This window comes from Procambarus clarkii, chromosome 22 (assembly GCF_040958095.1).
Source record: "Procambarus clarkii isolate CNS0578487 chromosome 22, FALCON_Pclarkii_2.0, whole genome shotgun sequence".
Classification (NCBI taxonomy): Eukaryota; Metazoa; Arthropoda; class Malacostraca; order Decapoda; family Cambaridae; genus Procambarus; species Procambarus clarkii.
The window spans coordinates 24,949,715-24,959,419 of record NC_091171.1 but is presented as its reverse complement, the minus strand read 5'-3'; positions in this window follow the sequence as shown (position 1 = coordinate 24,959,419).

Here is a 9,705-nt window from a genome sequence, read left to right as displayed (position 1 = left end):
AAATGTAATTCCACAGCTGTTTAGTAACTGTCCCTTCGTTTTCTTCTCCTAGGCTGAGCACCCGACACTTGACAATACTGAACTACACGTGCCAATCTTAAGTTCAGTTTGAAGGTCTGTCTTGATCCTGTTTCAATTTATTGCTCGTCTGATGTTAGTGTTATTGGCAAGGTTATCGACCTGCGAGTGTGCTGGTGTTCATATTAACGCCTTTAAGTCTTTAATGTGTTTTGTGAAGACCGGAGGTTCTTGGACCAATGTCGGCCGTCTATAATATTTCATGAAATCTGTCGTTGACCAGTGGCCGAGGGTGGGGTGGGGCCTGGCCGAGGGTGGGGTGGGGCCCTGGCCGAGGGTGGGGTGGGGCCCTGGCCGAGGGTGGGGTGGGGCCCTGGCCGAGGGTGGGGTGGGGACCCTGGCCGAGGGTGGGGTGGGCCCTGGCCGAGGGTGGGGTGGGGACCCTGGCCGAGGGTGGGGTGTGGGCCCTGGCCGAGGGTGGGGTGGGGGCCCTGGCCGAGGGTGGGGTGTGGGCCCTGGCCGAGGGTGGGGTGGGGGCCCTGGCCGAGGGTGGGGTGTGGGCCCTGGCCGAGGGTGGGGTGGGGCCTGGCCGAGGGTGGGGTGGGGGCCCTGGCCGAGGGTGGGGTGGGGGCCCTGGCCGAGGGTGGGGTGGGGGCCTGGCCGAGGGTGGGGTGGGGGCCCTGGCCGAGGGTGGGGTGGGGGCCCTGGCCGAGGGTGGGGTGGGGGCCCTGGCCGAGGGTGGGGTGGGGGCCCTGGCCGAGGGTGGGGTGGGGGCCCTGGCCGAGGGTGGGGTGGGGGCCCTGGCCGAGGGTGGGGTGTGGGCCCTGGCCGAGGGTGGGGTGGGGGCCCTGGCCGAGGGTGGGGTGGGGCCTGGCCGAGGGTGGGGTGTGGGCCCTGGCCGAGGGTGGGGTGGGGCCCTGGCCGAGGGTGGGGTGTGGGCCCTGGCCGAGGGTGGGGTGTGGGCCCTGGCCGAGGGTGGGGTGGGGGCCCTGGCCGAGGGTGGGGTGGGGCCCTGGCCGAGGGTGGGGTGGGGCCCTGGCCGAGGGTGGGGTGGGGCCTGGCCGAGGGTGGGGTGGGGCCCTGGCCGAGGGTGGGGTGGGGCCCTGGCCGAGGGTGGGGTGGGGCCCTGGCCGAGGGTGGGGTGGGGCCTGGCCGAGGGTGGGGTGGGGCCTGCCCGAGGGTGGGGTGGGGGCCCTGGCCGAGGGTGGGGTGGGGCCCTGGCCGAGGGTGGGGTGGGGCCCTGGCCGAGGGTGGGGTGGGGCCCTGGCCGAGGGTGGGGTGGGGCCCTGGCCGAGGGTGGGGTGGGGGCCCTGGCCGAGGGTGGGGTGGGGCCCTGGCCGAGGGTGGGGTGGGGCCCTGGCCGAGGGTGGGGTGGGGGCCCTGGCCGAGGGTGGGGTGGGGCCCTGGCCGAGGGTGGGGTGGGGCCCTGGCCGAGGGTGGGGTGGGGCCCTGGCCGAGGGTGGGGTGGGGCCTGGCCGAGGGTGGGGTGGGGCCCTGGCCGAGGGTGGGGTGGGGCCCTGGCCGAGGGTGGGGTGGGGCCCTGGCCGACGTAAGACAAGTAGTGGGAAGATCTGAAGTAATATTTGAATCGCCAGCAGCACAAGCAGCTGCGAACAGATGTGCTGATGTCACGTATCTTGGTGCTGTATAGCTAGCACGTGGCAGTGTCTCGCTAGCACGTGGCAGTGTCTCGCTAGCACGTGGCAGTGTCTCGCTAGCACGTGGCAGTGTCTCGCTAGCACGTGGCAGTGTGTCTCGCTAGCACGTGGCAGTGTGTCTCGCTAGCACGTGGCAGTGTCTCGCTAGCACGTGGCAGTGTGTCTCGCTATCATGTGGCAGTGTCTCACTAGCACGTGGCAGTGTCTCGCTAGCACGTGGCAGTGTGTCTCGCTAGCACGTGGCAGTGTCTCACTAGCACGTGGCAGTGTCTCGCTAGCACGTGGCAGTGTGTCTCGCTATCATGTGGCAGTGTCTCACTAGCACGTGGCAGTGTCTCGCTAGCACGTGGCAGTGTGTCTCGCTATCATGTGGCAGTGTCTCACTAGCACGTGGCAGTGTCTCGCTAGCACGTGGCAGTGTGTCTCGCTAGCACGTGGCAGTGTCTCGCTAGCACGTGGCAGTGTGTCTCGCTATCATGTGGCAGTGTCTCACTAGCACGTGGCAGTGTCTCGCTAGCACGTGGCAGTGTGTCTCGCTATCATGTGGCAGTGTCTCACTAGCACGTGGCAGTGTCTCACTAGCACGTGGCAGTGTCTCGCTAGCACGTGGCAGTGTCTCGCTAGCACGTGGCAGTGTCTCGCTAGCACGTGGCAGTGTCTCACTAGCACGTGGCAGTGTCTCACTAGCACGTGACAGTGTCTCGCTAGCACGTGGCAGCGTCTCACTAGCACGCGGCAGTTCCGGCGTGAGAAATGTTTTCCAGTTAGGTGAATGAGTGAGATAAGCGAGAGTGGTAAAAAGCTACGCCAAGTGCAGCGTTTAGGTGGCGGTTCCCGCCAGTGAGGGGACACGCCCCCGTCCTTCCTCCCTCGGGAGGGATACCACGTACTCAGTTTACCTCAGCCATTCTGGACAAGCGCATGTTAATGTTTCTCTCTGTCACATCTCTGATGTTTACAAGGGGCAGGAAACATCCGCCAGCATCAGCGGGATGCCAAGCTTGGTCCAAGCTTCCTGGCAGGCACTCACATGTTGGCAGTACTCGGGATAGCGTATATGTGGCAGCGCCAGCTGTGGCGGCCTCGATAACTTGAAATCTTCTTTAGGTAATCCCCCCTCTTCAGCAACTGTTTCTTTTTCTCTTGAATGGAATTTGATACCAAATGGGAGATTTTCCTATATATATTTTGTCAGGAGAGTTGATGTTGTTGGCGTTGGTGCAGCCCGCCGCCGGTGGCAACGAACCGGAAGTGGAAGGATAACCCGAGACAGTAATGATATTATCCGGAGTGGAGGTTCGGTTGTTGCCGGCCGCCATGTTATCGATCCGGTGGGGGGGGGGGGGGGAGCCGCTTCACGTGGCCCAGTTGTGGTCACGCTGCTCCTGTTGCCCCCCCCCCCCACCCCCACCCTCACCCCCCACCTCACCCCCCACGTCCTGGTTGGCTGACGAGTGTCTAATGTTCATCACAAGCTCGGGAAAGCAGACAACTCTGTTTGGTGCCATAGTGCCCACCAGAGCATTGGTGGCCACTTGTGTCAAGTGGCCACTATAGACCTTTGGTGGACACCCCCTTCCTTACCAGCGCCACTCCGAGCCCTGATGGGCACTTTTGTATGCCATAGTGAACATGCCAGTTGTGGTGGCACCACTGACCTGCACTTGGCGGCGTTGCGCACCTTGGCTTTATATGTATTAATTAAGCGCATTGACTATCAAGAGCCAGAATTAACTTATTTCACCCATCCGGCCACCTGATCAAGCAGCCTCGTCATTACAATATTAAGATCCGTCAAGAGTTGGCTACATCTAACGAGTCAAGATATACAGCAATATTTATCTCGAACTAGACTGCAGTTTGAGGTAACTGCAATCAAGAATTACGCAAAGAAAAGACCAAGTCGAAAATTGTTTGATAACGTTATAATGAAATCTAAAATTAGCACAGTCTAGGGTCAATGAACTCCCGCTGGCTGGGAAGATGCAAGGCCTGGCAGACTCTAGTAAATGTTTCCAATTGACACGGTGGTGTGTGGGAGGGGGCGAACACCTTAGGCGGATGGGGAGAGGGAGTGGGAGGTATAGATGGCAGTTGAGGGGGGAGGAGGCGGGGTGGAAGTGGCTGGTAGATAGTAATTGATGGAGGGAGGTCTGGAGGGAGGGTGGGGTGAGGGGGGGGGGACAGGGCGCGGTGCACCTGGGAGCCACCAAGCACGGAAATTTCCCTCTTGCGACTCGCGTGTCTCACCTCAGACGCAAGTCTGGTCGTTTTGATGTGTTTTACGACATCCTGACACCTGTCACCTCCTGGTGTGTGGCGGCACACGACACTCACCTGGTGTGTGGCGGCACACGACACTCACCTGGTGTGTGGCGGCACACGACACTCACCTCCTGGTGTGTGGCGGCACACGACACTCACCTCCTGGTGTGTGGCGGCACACGACACTCACCTCCTGGTGTGTGGTGGCACACGACACTCACCTCCTGGTGTGTGGTGGCACACGACACTCACCTCCTGGTGTGTGGTGGCACACGACACTCACCTCCTGGTGTGTGGTGGCACACGACACTCACCTCCTGGTGTGTGGTGGCACACGACACTCACCTCCTGGTGTGTGGTGGCACACGACACTCACCACCTGGTGTGTGGTGGCACACGACACTCACCACCTGGTGTGTGGTGGCACACGACACTCACCTGGTGTGTGGTGGCACACGACACTCACCTCCTGGTGTGTGGTGGCACACGACACTCACCACCTGGTGTGTGGCGGCACACGACACTCACCTCCTGGTGTGTGGCGGCACACGACACTCACCACCTGGTGTGTGGCGGCACACGACACTCACCTCCTGGTGTGTGGCGGCACACGACACTCACCTCCTGGTGTGTGGCGGCACACGACACTCACCTGGTGTGTGGTGGCACACGACACTCACCTGGTGTGTGGTGGCACACGACACTCACCTCCTGGTGTGTGGTGGCACACGACACTCACCTCCTGGTGTGTGGTGGCACACGACACTCACCTCCTGGTGTGTGGTGGCACACGACACTCACCTCCTGGTGTGTGGTGGCACACGACACTCACCTCCTGGTGTGTGGTGGCACACGACACTCACCTCCTGGTGTGTGGTGGCACACGACACTCACCTCCTGGTGTGTGGTGGCACACGACACTCACCACCTGGTGTGTGGTGGCACACGACACTCACCACCTGGTGTGTGGTGGCACACGACACTCACCTGGTGTGTGGTGGCACACGACACTCACCTCCTGGTGTGTGGTGGCACACGACACTCACCACCTGGTGTGTGGCGGCACACGACACTCACCTCCTGGTGTGTGGCGGCACACGACACTCACCACCTGGTGTGTGGCGGCACACGACACTCACCTCCTGGTGTGTGGCGGCACACGACACTCACCTCCTGGTGTGTGGCGGCACACGACACTCACCTGGTGTGTGGTGGCACACGACACTCACCTGGTGTGTGGTGGCACACGACACTCACCTCCTGGTGTGTGGTGGCACACGACACTCACCTCCTGGTGTGTGGCGGCACACGACACTCACCTCCTGGTGTGTGGCGGCACACGACACTCACCACCTGGTGTGTGGTGGCACACGACACTCACCTCCTGGTGTGTGGCGGCACACGACACTCACCACCTGGTGTGTGGTGGCACACGACACTCACCACCTGGTGTGTGGTGGCACACGACACTCACCTCCTGGTGTGTGGTGGCACACGACACTCACCTGGTGTGTGGCGGCACACGACACTCACCACCTGGTGTGTGGTGGCACACGACACTCACCACCTGGTGTGTGGCGGCACACGACACTCACCTCCTGGTGTGTGGTGGCACACGACACTCACCTGGTGTGTGGCGGCACACGACACTCACCACCTGGTGTGTGGTGGCACACAACACTCACCTGGTGTGTGGTGGCACACGACACTCACCACCTGGTGTGTGGTGGCACACGACACTCACCTGGTGTGTGGTGGCACACAACACTCACCTGGTGTGTGGCGGCACACGACACTCACCACCTGGTGTGTGGTGGCACACGACACTCACCTGGTGTGTGGTGGCACACAACACTCACCACCTGGTGTGTGGTGGCACACAACACTCACCACCTGGTGTGTGGTGGCACACAACACTCACCTCCTGGTGTGTGGCGGCACACGACACTCACCTCCTGGTGTGTGGCGGCACACAACACTCACCTCCTGGTGTGTGGCGGCACACGACACTCACCTCCTGGTGTGTGGTGGCACACAACACTCACCACCTGGTGTGTGGTGGCACACAACACTCACCACCTGGTGTGTGGTGGCACACGACACTCACCTCCTGGTGTGCGGCGGCACACGACACTCACCTCCTGGTGTGTGGTGGCACACGACACTCACCACCTGGTGTGTGGTGGCACACGACACTCACCACCTGGTGTGTGGTGGCACACGACACTCACCTCCTGGTGTGTGGCGGCACACGACACTCACCTCCTGGTGTGTGGCGGCACACGACACTCACCTCCTGGTGTGTGGTGGCACACGACACTCACCTCCTGGTGTGTGGTGGCACACGACACTCACCACCTGGTGTGTGGTGGCACACGACACTCACCTCCTGGTGTGTGGTGGCACACGACACTCACCTCCTGGTGTGTGGCGGCACACGACACTCACCTGGTGTGTGGCGGCACACGACACTCACCACCTGGTGTGTGGCGGCACACGACACTCACCACCTGGTGTGTGGCGGCACACGACACTCACCTGGTGTGTGGCGGCACACGACACTCACCTCCTGGTGTGTGGCGGCACACGACACTCACCACCTGGTGTGTGGCGGCACACGACACTCACCTGGTGTGTGGTGGCACACGACACTCACCTGGTGTGTGGTGGCACACGACACTCACCTGGTGTGTGGTGGCACACGACGCTATATTTACAGTCGGGTTCCCTAAACCTTGTGACTGCCTCTTTGCTGTCAACCATGACTCAGAAATTTACACTTACCGTCATCCACGCCTCGTAAACTTTCACTCCTTGGTGAGTTGTCTCAAGTCACTCTTGGTGTTACTCTGTCACTCGTGTAATAACTTAGTTATCTAAATTGTTATCCACACTCCCGGGGAAATAAACATTTCATTCACCTGGACTCCCACCTACACCAACCCTGCCACCCACACCAACCCTGCCACCTACACCAACCCTGCCACCCACACCAACCCTGCCACCTACACCAACCCTGCCACCCACACCAACCCTGCCACCTACACCAACCCTGCCACCCACACCAACCCTGCCACCTACACCAACCCTGCCACCCAAACCAACCCTGCCACCCAAACCAACCCTGCCACCTACACCAACCCTGCCACCTACACCAACCCTGCCACCTACACCAACCCTGCCACCCACACCAACCCTGCCACCTACACCAACCCTGCCACCCAAACCAACCCTGCCACCTACACCAACCCTGCCACCTACACCAACCCCGCCACCTACACCAACCCTGCCACCCACACCAACCCTGCCACCTACACCAACCCTGCCACCCACACTAACCCTGCCACCTACACCAACCCTGCCACCCACACCAACCCTGCCACCTACACCAACCCTGCCACCCACACCAACCCTGCCACCTACACCAACCCTGCCACCCACACCAACCCTGCCACCCACACCAACCCTGCCACCTACACCAACCCTGCCACCCACACCAACCCTGCCACCTACACCAACCCTGCCACCAACACCAACCCTGCCACCCACTCCAACCCTGCCACCTACACCAACCCTGCCACCCACACCAACCCTGCCACCTACACCAACCCTGCCACCTACACCAACCCTGCCACCCACACCAACCCTGCCACCCACACCAACCCTGCCACCCACACCAACCCTGCCACCTACACCAACCCTGCCACCCACACCAACCCTGCCACCTACACCAACCCTGCCACCCACACCAACCCTGCCACCCACACCAACCCTGCCACCCACTCCAACCCTGCCACCTACACCAACCCTGCCACCCACACCAACCCTGCCACCTACACCAACCCTCCCACCCACACCAACCCTGCCACCTACACCAACCCTCCCACCTACACCAACCCTCCCACCTACACCAACACTCCCACCCACACCAACCCTCCCACCTACACCAACACTCCCACCCACACCAACACTCCCACCTACACCAACCCTCCCAGCCACACTCCTACCTACACCAACACTCCCACCCACACCAACCCTGCCACCTACACCAACCCTCCCACCTACACCAACACTCCCACCAACACCAACAGTCCCACCTACACCAACACTCCCACCCACACCAACACTCCCACCTACACCAACCCTCCCAGCCACACTCCTACCTACACCAACACTCCCACCCACACCAACCCTCCCACCTACACCAACCCTCCCACCTACACCAACACTCCCACCAACACCAACCCTCCCACCTACATCAATACTCCCACCTACACCAACCCTCCCACCTTCACCAACACTCCCACCCACACCAACCCTCCCACCTACACCAACACTCCCACCAACACCAACCCTCTCACCTACATCAATACTCCCACCTACACCAACCCTCCCACCTTCACCAACACTCCCACCCACACCAACACTCCCACCTACACCAACCCTCCCAGCCACACTCCTACCTACACCAACCCTCCCACCTACACCAACCCTCCCACCTTCACCAACACTCCCACCCACACTAACCCTGCCACCTACACCAACCCTCCCACCTACACCAACATTCCCACCTACACCAACCCTCCCACCCACACCACCAACACTCCCATCAACACCAACACTCCCACCAACACCAACACTCCCACCAACACCAACACTCCCACCAACACCAACACTCCCACCAACACCAACACTCCCACCAACACCAACACTCCCACCTACACCAACACTCCCACCAACACCAACACTCCCACCTACACCACCAACCCTCCCACCTACACCAACACTCCCACCAAAACCAACACTCCCACCCACACCAACCCTCCCACCCACACCAACCCTCCCACCTTCACCAACACTCCCACCTACACCAACACTCCCACCTACACCAACACTCCCACCTACACCAACCCTCCCACCTTCACTAACACTCCCACCTACACCAACACTCCCACCTACACCAACACTCCCACCTACACCAACCCTCCCACCTACACCAACCCTCCCACCTTCACCAACACTCCCACCTACACCAACACTCCCACCAACACCAACACTCCCACCAACACCAACACTCCCATCAACACCAACACTCCCACCAACACCAACACTCCCACCTACACCAACACTCCCACCAACACCAACACTCCCACCAACACCAACACTCCCACCAACACTAACACTCCCATCAACACCAACACTCCCACCAACACCAACACTCCCACCAACACTAACACTCCCACCAACACCAACACTCCCACCAACACCAACACTCCCACCAACACCAACACTCCCACCTACACCAACACTCCCACCAACACCAACACTCCCACCTACACCACCAACCCTCCCACCTACACCAACACTCCCACCAACACCACCAACCCTCCCACCTACACCAACCCTCCCACCTACACCAACTCTCCCACCTACACCAACACTCCCACCTACACCAACCATCCCACCAACACCAACACTCCCCCCTACACCAACACTCCCACCTACACCAACACTCCCACCTACACCACCAACCCTCCCACCTACACCAACACTCCTACCTACACCACCAACCCTCCCACCTACACCAACCCTCCCACCTACACCAACCCTCCCACCTACACCAACCCTCCCACCTACACCAACCCTCCCACCTACACCAACCCTCCCACCTACACCAACCCTCCCACCTACACCAACAGTCCCACCTACACCAACCCTCCCACCTACACCAACAGTCCCACCTACACCAACCCTCCCACCTACA